The sequence below is a fragment of the Empidonax traillii genome, unplaced genomic scaffold, assembly GCF_003031625.1.
Source record: "Empidonax traillii isolate 1590-97213 ecotype Southwest subspecies unplaced genomic scaffold, ASM303162v1 scaffold394:size533684, whole genome shotgun sequence".
Taxonomy (NCBI): Eukaryota; Metazoa; Chordata; class Aves; order Passeriformes; family Tyrannidae; genus Empidonax; species Empidonax traillii.
The window spans coordinates 438,084-452,451 of record NW_020955587.1 but is presented as its reverse complement, the minus strand read 5'-3'; the positions used below and the strand labels follow the sequence as shown (position 1 = coordinate 452,451).

The 14,368-nt window shown below is 38.7% G+C and overlaps 1 long non-coding RNA gene across 1 annotated transcript in view; it reads left to right on the top strand.

The window, feature by feature from the left end:
• Positions 1–7,532, top strand: part of LOC114062273 — a 71,020-nt gene extending 63,488 nt beyond the window's left edge. Inside the window, exons 2-3 of the long non-coding RNA XR_003572332.1 lie at positions 3,470–3,531; positions 7,448–7,532. This is a non-coding gene — a long non-coding RNA (uncharacterized LOC114062273). The remainder of the gene's footprint in view (positions 1–3,469; positions 3,532–7,447) is intronic.
• Positions 7,533–14,368: the final 6,836 nt, after the last annotated feature.

The following is a 14,368-nucleotide window of genomic DNA, read 5'->3' as shown; positions in this document are numbered from 1 at the left end:
TAAATTTTTCCTCTTTCAATTTGTATCCATTACTCCTTGTCAATCACTACAGTTCCTGATGAAGAGTCCCTCTCTGGCTTCCCTGTATGCCTCCTTCAGACACTGGAAGGTTGCTATGAGGTGTCCACCCAACATTCTCTTCTTCAGGCTGAAGAGCCCCAACAATAGTCCAGCTGAGATCTCACAAGAGCAGAATAGAGAAGAAGAATCACCTCCCTCGACCTTCTGGCCACATTCTTTTTGATGCAGCCCAGGATGTAGTTGGCTTTCCGGGCTGCAAGCGCACACTGCTGCCTCAAGTTTTTCATCAGTCATCACCCGCAAAATTTTCCCTGCAGGGCTGCTCTCAGTCATTTTGAGCTTCAGTTTACTCCTATGCTGATGATGGAAATCAGGCATATTTAAATGTTTTGAGAATCACATAGAGCTCTGATGTAAACTGAAGTAATCAACATTAAGTGCAAAGGATAGCATCTTTGGCTGTCCGTATGGATGTTATACTGGCTGTTACAGAACTTACTGGATAGTTTACAGTGCTACAGAGTTACAGAGAACAGTGCATGTAATAAAGTTGAATTAAAAATGAGGTACACCTCATAGCGAAGTGTTTTTAACCTTCATCTTAATGGATACATCATAAAAGAAGATGTTTACAGTACCTTGCAAAAAATATAATTTTGCCAAATCAGCAGAAAAATCAACTCAAAATTAATTTCCACTCGTGATGCAGAAGCAACGGCATCTGAATTTATGTTGCAAAAAAGTAAGAATGAAATGGCAGCTTGATTTATGACATAAATAAATGTAAGGCATGCTAGTAAAATTAGTGCATAGGAGTGTTAGCACAAATCAAAATATGCAGCACCAAAGTCGATTGCTTGCTGCACAACAGAAATACAGCAGTCTAATAGAGAAGATATAGTATGTCATAAAAAAGCAGAGTAGTTTCAAAGTATTAAATATATTAATGTTATTAAAAACAGGCTAGAGCAAGATCTTGTGCCTGTTCTTATTAAATATCCTCATTAATAACGTGAACCAAAGGGTTAGCATTATTAATGAAATTTGCTGCTACTGATGACTTTGTGAAGTTGCAAACCCTCTCAAAGGATATTAAGACACCTGAAAAGCCTAGGAAAAGGAATGGAAATTTAATTTAAATTCAGTTTGGGAAAGATATGTGCTACAATTTTTCTATCTTCACTGCATAATTAACTGAAATTTAGGAATCCCTGAGACATACATAAATATAACTTGTGTATGAAAGGCATCAAAAAATATACCTTCAATTGAAGAGGTAAGCTTGAGAAGCAGGAACCTGAAATTATAGGGTGTGATAGAAGAGCCTTTGAAAATTATTGTACAATAAAAATGCAATATGGGTAGATTTCTGATGTATTTTGATCTGCACATACATATGTATCATATAACATATCTAGTTTATGGTGCCGCAAGATCCCTACTTTCAAGATATGTACACTATCTGTCACGTGATCTTTAAGGTCCCTTTCAACCCAAACCGTTATATGATTCTATGATAAACTATGTTTCTTACAGATCATAAACATCTTGTGCTGAGCTGCTGCTGAAATAGTTTAACTGCTCTTAGTGTTTTAGGGCCAAGAGATGGGAAAACTGGATTTCATTCTTATGTGCTATCAAAAATAATTAACTGTAAGAGCCTGTTACTGATTTTCACATAATATATTTTCTGAATGTGTTGAATGCTCTCTACAAACATGGCAAATCCTTAAGTTGCCAGTTATGCTAATTTTACTGGTTGCCTATGTCGTCCTGATGTTTTTTCAGTTCTTTAGTGAAGAAGTGAAATTTTACTTGGGCACGGTGGACATTTCTGGTATTAAAATAAATTCTATATTGTAAAGTGCAAGGAAATAAACGCTGCCAAACAATGCCAAGTTTAATAATGAAACAATGCCAAGTTTAATATACAACTATAAAAGCCATATATGTCAGTGTTTCAAAAAAGAGACAAAAAAATAAACGGAGTTCGTGAAATGATCTTAAATATTTTCAGGCCTCTCAGTTATGTTGCAGTAATAACGACTGCTCCATCAGTCAACAACGCCTTTCTCAGCAGATCAGAAACACAGGTATGAATCAGCTAGTAACAGCTTGAACCTGGAAGTTCAAAGGAAAGTAAAAGGAAAAGGTTACAATATCATATTCAGTGTCCTATTGCACATAAAGACCAATATACTGTCATTCACGCTAACAGCAACTACTGTAATATATCAGGTAAAAGAGCATATACGTTTCTAAGGGATTATACATTCAATTAATTAGGGATCAGAATCAGGAATAAGTTCTCAACTAATATCTACTTTTCCCCACAAGATAATTTCAGAACTGTCAGTAATATAGATGAATAACGGTAGCAGTGTTATCTGGCACTAATTATAGCACTTACCCCTACTGTGATAGTAAAGATTGCCTCTTGCAATGGTAATAGCTAACATTTGAATGGTGCCTTTCATCTCCAAAAATCCTTAAATACTCTACAAATTAGAAATTTGATCATTCTAGATATATGCAAATCCTTGATGAAGGAGGTCTGAGACAGAAAGAGTATCGCTTTTTTAACATCTACGTGTCTGATGACCCTATAGTCTTTATCTAGAAGCACCCATTGATTTTTTGGAGGTTAAATTTTTCAAACAGAAAAAAATCATTGAGACATCAGGAATAAAACTAAGTGTGCAAACCACACCTCCAAAACCCCAATCATTTCTTTATTGGCACAAAAATGTTCAAAGAATTGTACTTTGTAATAGCAGTTCTTTTCCTTCTTCTCTCTTTACATTTCTTTCATAAAAGTCATTTTCCTTTACTCAGTTACTCACATGTAAATACACAAAACTCCTTGTAGCAGAGGCATAGCTTACTATAGGTGTTTGTTATACATTTTACTGGTATTAATTCTACTGTTACTATTCAAGGATAACTCCCATCAGTTTATTTGAAACATTTAGAACTGGGAATTTTGTAAACAGACATTCTTCATTTGTCATAGAAATGTGGTAGGAAACTATATGAACAACCTATTTTTCTAGAATGAAATGATTGAAGAAATGGGCTATTTTATTTGGGGAAATGTGGCTACTGATGGTGACATCTGGGTGTGGTATGTGACTCAGACACAGGCTCATATGAAGAGATTGAGGGACCCTTAAAGATCCCAAGAAGTGAATAGTCTGTTTTCAGGCTCAGTTGTGACTCAGTGGTAAGAATGCAAGTGCCTATATGTTTGCTACATCTCTTCACAACTGGTCTTCCTTACAAACATAGTTATTCACCCTGTTAGAGGAATGAAAGCTCATTTTAACCTACATTCTTTAATATGGGAGAGGTAAGACTTCTGATTTCTGTTTTTTAAGACTAAACTATATTTTCTTCATCAACCAATGAGATTGCATATGGAGGAAGAAAATGTTCTCATTCATTGCAGATGGATAACAACTAAGTTGGGGCTGTGAAATTCTCAAAGACCTTTAGAGAAAAGTCAGAAATGTGTTTGAAAATTTAGGCTTTAATCGAGGTGCTAGCCCAGCTTAAGAAGAGCACTGAAGTATATTTTTGAGAGTAGTTTACTTTGATGGAATATAAGCACCTGCTTAAACTAAACACATATTTAAATAAGCACCTGCTTAAGTGATTTGCTGAAGCCAAGTTTCCTCTGCTTTCTCTGGGAGAACCTTTATGCCCTTCTCAGCAGCAAGCATCAATAAAGAGGCCTGATTACATTATAAAGTCTCTAACAAACACTGTTTAATGCTGACTTTTTCAGGTCATCACTGCTGGGAATAGCAAATAGTTTTTACTTTGCCAGGTGAGATTAATTTCTAAATAAATGAGGCTACAAAATACCCTACACAGCACTTGTGGGCTGTTCTGCTCCTGTAACTGGATAGAAAAAAAAGATAATGATGCTTTTTAAAAGCTTATGGTTTGAAATATGTGGCAATATCTTTTGTTTATTCTCTGTCATTAAAAAAAAAAATCCCAACTAGAAATACTATAGGTAAAATAATGGGCAACAAATTCTTCTTGCAGCTCTGCTTTGAAACAAAATGCCAATTTTTTTTCTGTCTGTAGTTTAAAATGTGCCAACATGGATGTAAATGAAATGTACAAATAGAGGAAGAATGACCAGCTGTCTTGAGAGAAGCTGCAAGTTTCCACTAAATACCCGAAGTACTGGGACTTTTGTTAAAAAAAAAAAAAAAAAGAAAAAAAAGAAAAGAAAACCAGAGAAAAGCTTCTGAGATGTATTCCAAGTTGGGAGAAAACAAGAAGTCTTTATTAGCAAAATCTGACTGCTGTCAATACAAGTGAACTAAGGCTTACTGACACTACTCAAATTGAATAGTCTATTACGAATCTGCTCTACTAATCAGTTAATATTAATAATAAAATCAAAGTGGGGATACTGGATGAATTTATTACTAACAGGATAAGAGCAAAAGAGTGAGAAGTAAAATAATCTTACAAACTCCTTCCCCCCATCCCTTCTTCCTTCCATGTTCTTCTTCCTTCCATGTTCTTCCTCCTTCCCCCCCGGTGCGGGGGGACGTGGAATGGGGATTACAGTCAGTTGTTGTTTCTGCCACTGCTCAGAGAGAGGAGTCCTTCCCCTGCTCCTGTGGCGTCCCTCCCATGGAAGACGGTCCTTGATGGACCTCTCCGGTGTGAGTCAATCCCACAGGTAACAGTTCTTCCCAAGCTGCTGTCCCGTGGGTCACTTTTCCAATAGGGTACAGTCCTTCACAAATGAGCTGTACTGGTGTGGGTCCCCCACAGGGACCACAAGTCCTGCCTGGGAAAAGCCTGCTCCAGTGTGGGCTCCTTTCTCCACAGGCTGCAGGTCCCCAGCAGGACCCTGCTCCATCTGGGGCCTCCCATGGAGTCACAGCCTCTTTCCTGCATCCACCTGCTCCAGCATGGGCTCCTCCATGGGCTGTAGGGGGGTCTCTGCACCCCGATGGGCTCCATGGGCTGCAGGAGCACAGCTGCCCCACCATGGTCTGCACCACGGGCTGCAGGGACCTCAGCTTCAGCACTACATCATTGTTCACATGTTCTCTCTCTGCTCTTCCCTGGCTGGAATTTTCACTGTGCGATAGCTTTCTGATCTTCAATACGTTATCATAGAGGTGTCACTAGCTCTCTTGATTAGCTGGGCCTTGGCCAGTTGCAGGAAGCCCATCCTGGAGCCGATTGGCATTGTGCTCCACCAACCAGAGGAAGCTTCTGGCAACTCCTAACAGAAACCACCTCTGTAGCCCCTCCACTACCAAAACCTAGCCACAGAAACCTACTACACAGAAATTCCCTTTCCACTAAAAGGAAGTTACTGTGCTTCCTTGAATTATTGGGCTCTTATAATGCTGTTCCCAAATGATGGAAAAGGAAGCCCGACAGCAATAAGGAGGATAGAGAGGACTGAGTGTCTTTCCAGGGTCTAAATACACATAATTAGAACAGAGAGGGTCTACTTAGGACAGATTAGTCTTTTTCCATTTCTAATACATCCCTAGAAAATCTGTTCTACTGGTGAAAGCAAGAGCTGTGTGGCATAGGTAGCTATTGTCAGCCTATTCAGACAGCCTTAGGTTAGTGTCACAAGATTTAATCAAGGTTTTTGTGCTAAAATGAATTTAGCTCTGCCATGTGAAATTTTTGCTTGTTGAAAAGGAATATGTTTAGCATTTCCCTAAAAACTTAAGTGATGTACACAAGTACTGAAAATCTAAAACCTTGTATAGGCTGGTGAAAGGCAGTCTGGGGAACTGGTTGGCTTTGGAGGCTTTCTTATGGTGCGGAATCTAATATTCAGGGTTGGTTTTGTTGTTTGATTACAACAATGAAATCTCAAGGCTGCAGACTGCAAAAGAAAAACTTATTTTTGTAAGCCGGTTGTAACCTGCTGTAGCAATGCTTTTCTCTCTGTTAAAGTGCCCAGAGAAATATAAATGCTTCAGCAGGTGTTAACTTCTGAGTGAGCCAAAAAATAATGGTTAAATTGTCTGGTCATAATACTGTTACTTTCCTGCCAAAAGGGGAACCTATTTTTTGTTTCTGTATGTAACTCTACTCAGCAGTGACAGGTAATTACCTCCATGTTAAAACTTTGAAAAATACAGATTAAAAATAAGAGGATGAGGCTAAGATGCAGAAGGATCTTATGTTCAACTAAAGGAATAATTTAATCCTCATAAGTTCAGTGATAACAGAAAATATCAGACTATTTTCTTTTACATTTCCTAAATAGCTGTTACAGGAAAATGAACTCTAGAAGACCATTTGTTTATGTTTTTCTGTAGTCCACATCTTCTCATTTTCATTTAAGAAAATACAAGCCTAGCACCTCAGCCTCAAAATTAACTTCTAACTCAGAATCAGATTGCTCTATGCAGAAAAGCTATCGACTATTTTTCTCTATTGAGAAAAAAACCTCCTCATCTATCCAGTATTTATGCAGCTCTATTTGTAACTTCATAGGCTGTATTGTGCATATAATAGAATTATTTTTTTATCCAGAATATGTTATAAATCGTTGAGTCTAAAACTTTAACTCTCAATTTGTCATGGAAATTAGTAAACCATTTAATTCCGAGCACTCATAGTTCCTTCAGATAAGGGTCCCATAGGTTAGATCACCTTCCATTGCCATTAATATATATATGACATCTGTTGCCTTCCTGCCTTTCCTTCTCTCTGTCTCTCTTCCTTTCACTTTTATTATGGCAAGAGGTAGGCTGTTTCAAGCATTCATGGCATATAAGAGCAACCCAATGGCATTTCAGATACAAGAGCACTCCACATTTGTAGATCTTGTCTCATAGTTCTGTGCCACAATAAAATACAAACTCTGTTTCATGTCTTTTGCCCACTAAAAATATATACTTTTCATATAAGGATAAAATTCTCAACAGATTTACTTTCTTGTGGAGGTAAACATCAAAACTCCACAATTACTGGAGGAAATAACAAGAGTTTGAGATTTCAGACTACTTTCTCAGCCTCAAAAGCTCAGTTCAAATATTCATGAGCCTATGAGGCAGATAAATTGTTCTGCTATGTTATAAAATTTGTCTCTGCTCTTTTCTTTATATATGTATGCAAGAAACATCTACTGTGACCTAGGCAAAATTATTAATTTCCACTTGTACCAGCTGTTTCAAACTATTTCTCAGCATTGCATTTACCAAAGCAAATACAACAGTGTATTTCTAAAAAAATGTGTCACAGAGTGATTTTTACACTGATAAGTTTTCCTTTGATTGCTTATATTTTCATCACTTGAATGAAACGCATGTGTTTTGAGTAGCATAAGAGTCCGTGACTCTCTATCTTTTTAAGTCCTGGAAAGAGGAAGTGTTGCTTGTCTTTTCCAGTTGTTTTTCTTTGTTATTTCTTTCTGCAGCATTTTGACTGGGACTTCTGTGCTTTTGCCAGACCTCCAGCCCTCTTGGAACTTAAGCTGACATGAAATAGTCGTTGCAATGCTTTCAGGTAAGAGCGTGAATCAGCATCTGAAACTCTCATGTTCTACTCTGAGAAAACCAATATGAATACTGTGATTCACATTTCAGGACATGTCAAATAAAAATAAGATGCCTGTCACAGTGCTGAATCTTGTGACTTTTCACTGCTCTGAAAAATCCCAAATCAGCTCATTAGAACGTGTGTTCCAACGACTTATCCACACAGCACTCCAAAAAGTATCTATCGTGCCTTGTGGCTTTCAAAAATAATTCCACATTTCTTGTAGGAAGATAATTTTGTGACCGAAAGAAGATAATCTTTTTTCCTTCACATAACCAATTCAGCAGTTCACCCCTAAAATGATACACAGTTTCTCCTGTATCCTGTCAGGCTTCCTTTTCCCTGTTTTTGAAACAGCAGCTTGCTATTTTGTTATATAATTTCATGCTGTGTTTTACCAGAATAAAGGTCAAGGCCAGAGTGCCTCTGAGTTGCATGCTAAAGCCTTGGAAAATAAGACTGACCAGGCACGTGTCTGATCTATGCAATGGCATGTACTTGCTCCCTTCATCTCTGACAGCTGGTACCTGCAAATCAGCTTCCCTACACAAGTAGAACATTTGCTCAGAAAATCTCATTTCTTCAGAGAGCACATCAGCTCTTTCACTCTGTACTCAACAAAAAGAAATCAAAACAAGGTAATGCACCCTGGGCAGGTGATCTACTACTAAAATCTTAAAAGAAATTTTAATCAGGAAAGCAAGAAGGAGCTTCTGTTTGCTTGAAGAGGAGCTGACCCTCACCTTGTTACAACCTCCTTTCAGGTTAGGCTTAAGAACATTCTGTACCTACGACTGGAACACAAATAGCCGTATAACTGTCCTAGGAAAAAGAATAACTGGTGTCTTCTTCCAACACAGATAGTTTGCACTTTTAGCTATTCTCTGGCCCACAGGCAATTTAGAAGTCAGGCAGAGGAGCTATTCATGAATTCATGGTTCTGACGGTGATAAGAGGTCTGTTCTCAGTCACCATTTTTTCCCAGACACTTGCCAGAGCACTTGAAAGTGTGTAGCACATGAACAATGCAGCTCAGTATGATGGAAAAGGCAGCCAGGAACAGACTGTCACCAGCAGAATAATTTATCTAGGCTTAAGTCTTTTGCCAGAGGGCCATCTCAAGAAAAATGGCATTCAAGGGCAGGTAAAGGGCCAGGTAAGTAGACCTAGTTGACTTCCTGTAACATCACATAACTTATATAACTTATGAGTTATAGGCTGATCATGCCCAGTTTTGGAGAAGGTGTTCATTTTGTGGCCAGCACAGAACTTAATTCTAAATCATGTTTCCAAGTATTCCCTTCAGTTCATGTTTAAGTCAACTAGGGATAGCTAAGGAATGAAGTTTAAAATTCTCTCTCTCCTATGGGAAATTTTGATATTTTCACATTTCTTTTCATCCAAAATCAAGATGAAATAGATGAATTTCTTGTAAAACACAGCTACGTTCATATTTTTAATTGATATTATTATCCCTATTCCATAACTTTAAGCTGAGTTGTTGTGTTAATCTAACTGGAAGCCCCTCTTCAGGGAGGTGTGGAAATGTAATCAGAAACAGAGAGATTTCCAAGGGACACTGTGACACTTAGGTCAATAAACAGTCTCAAAAACTGGGCATGATCAGCCTATAGATCACCCTCCCCCCAAAAAAATTATGGTTTGCTTTTCTTGATAGAAAAGTGATCAGTTTGCAAATTTTGCTGAAAATGTTATCTTGTGGAGGCCTACATTTTACATGAAATCATCATTGTTGTGAAAAAATGGCCATTCCTTATATTTATAACAAATATCTGTTTTGACATAAGGAAGTCATTGCTTGTATATGATCTCCTTACAAGTTTATTCATAAGTGTACAATTGTATACCCATGCAACATACTCCATGTTGATTTAGGAGCACCCAAATGGGCTGCAGACATGTTTGAAAATGAAGTGCAAAGTTGGATGTTAATGAGGGATGATGCGAAAGGAGAAATTAACTATCACCTGCAAGTACGAAAGAAGTTGTCAATAAGCCCCAGTGTATGATAGGTATGGTAATAAAAAATAAGATGGTCTCTCTCCTCATTCACCTCCTTTGAGGTGATTGGACTTGTTTTCCTACAGACAATTTTCCAGATGTCCTCACGTTATTCTTACAGCCTCATATGAGGGAAAAAAACTTGGTTATCATCACTAAATAGCCACTATCTAATACTAATGTGAAACTAGGTTAATTCGAGATCAGTCCCACTGAATACTTTTGCTTGATGTTAAGCACCTGTATAAGTGCTTTGCAACTTAGGGCTCATAAATATATTTTTACTAGTTATTCATCAGCAAAAGGAATCTTAAAGTCTTTATTATGACAACTCATCATATATTCTCTGCAATACTTTGTAATTGTCATTTATGCCATTTACTTAAATAACACTTATATATATACACAAGCACATATACATACAACCAATGGTTAAACTTCTGGGTTGGGAAACTGTTTAAATTCCCTGTCTGTAAAATGTCATTTTTTAGTGAGGTATGTAGAAACTGTCTTTAAACAAATGAGCCTGTTGCTGAGTATCAGAATCCAAATGGGAAATGCTATTTAGTGGTTAGAATAAAATGGTCTGTACGGTGAGGAATAGATTAGGCTGCCTCACAGTGACTGAGCAGAGATAATAAGAGATGATATGAATGTGGAAATAGTAATTTGCACTGGGCCTTGTAACACTTGTAGCAAGCGTCTGAACAGTCAGAACAGGGTAGAATGGTTCTACCTTTCCTTGTCTAATAAAAAATGTGCTCCAGACATTGCCTCACTGAGCCCTTGTGCAACTAGGACAGGCTATTTCGACAGTTGCATTAGACAGTGCCGGTTTTCTTTTGAACAGATAACATGCATCTGTAGCCTCTCACATTGTTTTATTTGACTCTTAAAAATTAAAAAAAAAAAAATTGAAATCCTTAAGTTTTTAAAAAGTACTCACTGTAGAATCATAGAATATGCTGAGTTAGAATGGACCCACAAAGAATTATTAAAATCCTGATCCCGGCCCTGTGCACAAGAGTTCCAAGAGTCACACTATGTGCCAGAAAGTATTGTCCATACACTTAAACTCTGACAGGCTTGGAGTTGTGACCACTTCCCTGGGGAGCCTGTTCCCAACCACCCTCTGGGTGAAGAATTTTTCCCTTATATCCAGCCTAAACCTCCTCTGACATAGCTTCATGCCGTTCCCTGGAGTCCTGTCACTGGTCACCAGAGACGGGCGCCTGGCCCTCTTCGTCCCCCTCTTAGGAGACTGTAGACTGCTATGGGATCTCCCCTCAGTCTCCTCCAGGCTGAACAAGCCAAGTGCCCTCAGCCTCTCCTCATACGGTTTTCCCTCAAGGCCCTTCGCCGTCTTTGTTGTCCTCCTTTAGACACTCTCTAATAGTTTTATGTCCTTCTTATACTGTGGAGCCCAAAACTGCACACAATATTCAAGGTGAGGCCGCACCAGTGCAGAGCAGAGCAGGACAATCCCCTCCCTCGACCAGCCACTGATGCAGTGCCTGATACCTCCTAGGACACATTCGACCCTTTTGACTGCCAGGACACACAATTTATTGTGTCTGTTCCATAGGTGAGCAAACTGAGATATGAAGATGACATTACTAGAGAAAAGCTTTTAGCATATCTGTGTGTTGAGCAGTTCACTTGAGGTTTTTCATGATGGACAAGCAAGACTGAGTGGTTACTTCTGAATATGCTGAATCATATTCAATTTGCCATCAGTCAGGACCCCCAGGTCCCTTTCCACAACACTGTTTTCCAGCCACTTGTTCCCCAGTCTGTATGTACATCCAGGTTTGCACCATTCCCTGGTGTACAATCTGGCACTTGTCTTTGATAAGCTTCATACGGTTCTTGATTGCCCAGCTCTTAATTTGTCAAGGTCTTCCTGCAGGGTCTGTCTGACTTTGAGGGAGTCAGCATCTCATCCCAATTTATTTTCGTTGGCAAACTTAGAATACCTTCAAGTCCTGCATCCAAATCATTTATCATCAGTGTTCTTCAATCCAACTCATGGATTGTGTGTGCCTGGCAGTGTTGTCTTTCCAGCAGAGATCAGGGTGCCTGAAGTTCACCATGAGCACCAGGGCCTGTGACTGTGAGCTCCTTTGAGCTATCTCTAGAACTTTCACTTCCTCTTCCTGACAGGGCAGCGTGTAGCAAACACCCACAGCAGTGTCACCCATGTTAGCCTGTCCCTGAATTCTTATGCTTAAATTTTCAACTTGTTCTTCATCCACCCCCCAACAGAGCATAATACATCTCAGTTACTCTGTCACATAAGGAGCAACTCCACCACCTCACATTGCTGGCTTGTCTTTCTTAAAAAGCCCATAGCCATCCATGGCAGCATTCCAGTCATGCAAGCTATCCCATCATGTCTCTGTAACTGCAATGGGATGATGGCACTGTGACCACACACAGATCTCTAATTCTTCCTATTTATTTTCCATGCTATGTGCATTTCAGAGAGGTAATCAAGTGTGCAGGTTTCCCAGCAAGGATGCAAAAGGTTCCACCACAGCCATACACACTCTTGAGGTGGTTTGCCTTCTGGATCTCATCTTGGGAGGCAGTTAAGGAACAATTGTCCCTGCTCTGATTGGCCGGGATTGTTCCCCAGCTAGATTTGATGCCATGAGCATTGGTACTTTGGACCCCACACCCTGATTCCTTCAGTTTAAAGCCTGCCTTACCAAGTTGGCCAGCCTAATGCCAGAGATTCCCTTTCCTCTTTCAGACAGGTGGATGTATATAGGAAATATGTTTGAAGGCATGATTCATAGGGTTGGAAGATTGTGTTCTAAGCTAGTTGCCAAAAATAGAAGTGAATGAAAGAGGTTTATCTGTCTTTGTCAATGTTACAATATTAACAAACTCAACAGCTTCCCTGGGGTACCCTGAGACTCCGAGAGACTGAGAAGTTGTGTGAAGCTGCAAATTTTTCACTGCTAAGCCCACAACAGAGAAAGTCACTCTAATAGCCAAAATTCTGTCTCCAGACATTTTTTTTAACAGATGATGGCCTGAGCAGCCAGCTGGACTTGAAGCTAGATCCAGATTTTCAAAATTCAAGAATCTGAAGATTAGTTATGGCATGTTATTGAAATAGTTTTATTGATGAGGTGATGCTCCAGATGCTTCAGAGTCTGATTCCATTTTGTCTTTTGTCCAAAGAAAAAGAAGCATAGAAAAATTGAACACATGGAATTATGACTATGACTCCATCAGGACCCAGGTGGTGCCAGAAGTGCTCTCACAAAAAAAGTAAAAAAACCCCAAACACGTCATTGGGCTCTCTGCCAACTGTGGCAGCCTGCATACTTCTCTGCTTCTCTGACCTGCCTTTGGAGAAGGAGACTTGACTTGTGGTGCTTAACTGTGCATGGTTCTTTCATGAATCTTGGACTTATTTAAAAAATAAGTTACTTTGAAGAATTTCTGCTACAGCTTGGGTTTGAAAACAACAGAGAAACAAGGTACAAAATACTTTTCCTGTTATGGATTCATCCTGGGTTTTTTTTGATGTTAGGCATTAGAAGGATACTCAGTTCAATTTTATCTCTCTTAAAAATGATGTTTCCACTCATCATATATCTCAAAATGTTGTTTTCAGTAACCTGGATTCAGTATTGTCTAGTTCCATGCTACTTGACACCAATGGAAAGGGAGAGCATAATGCTACCAGATAAGAACAATAGTCTTTCTCATATACATTTACACTCACTTTGTAGGAGAGTAAATTATAACATATTGAGGGTCTTGGTGCAAATTTCTTCCTAATCTTCTTATACTTTCTTAGGAACAAGATATATTTAAAGCTGCATTAAATCTTAATTTTTGTGTGGCCTTTTCCTTCTATCAGTATTTTCCACCTGGTTTTAGTTAATGTTTGCACAGTTCTTTGGAAGAGCAAGCACCAAGTCTTGCTTTTTCTTTCCTTCTATGTAAGTGGAAAAAGCCTGACAGCCCTATACATAAAGATGAATGAATGACTTATAAATAATTTGAGCAATGACTGCTACTACTTTATCATTCAGTTATATCCTTTCCATTGACTAATGTGGAACTGCAGGGAGCCCTGTATATAAAAAGAGCCATGTACTTTCATCTTCTTTAAGCAGCAGAGCACCTAAATGCTAAGCATATGTGCATACAGATATGAAAAATGATGTAAAGACATAGAATATGCCCTAGGTGACTTGTTTAGCTTGATGGGCTTGTCATTTCTTTCAGGTAGGCTTTGACTTGTCATTTCTTTCAAAAAGGATGGAACAGTGTTGTAGAACAACAAACCCACTGTCATTCCGATAGAGAGCTCACCAATCCCACTGACTGCAGTACACCTGGCAACTTACTGTGTCTGTTCCATTGGTGAGCAAACTGAGATATGAAAATGACAGTACTAGAGAAAAGCTTTTAGCATCTCTGCATGTTGAGCAGTTCACTTGAGGTTTTTTATGATGGACAAGCAAGAATGAGTGGTTACTTTTGAAAATTGGATTAGCACTTGCCCTAGGATTTTCTCTACTATCATCTCTTTCTCTTTCCTTAACTTCTGTTCTATCATCTCATGTCTGAGATGCATTTTGCAGGGGTGGAAACTTAAAAAATACACATTGCATTATTAATAGTGTCACCAAGCTTTCTCCCATAGCAGTAAATATTAGGTATTGAACATGAACAATGTCTAAGGAATTTTTATTGTGATTAATGATGTGACAACAAATAACAAAATAAACATTAATAGTTTGCCTCTTGT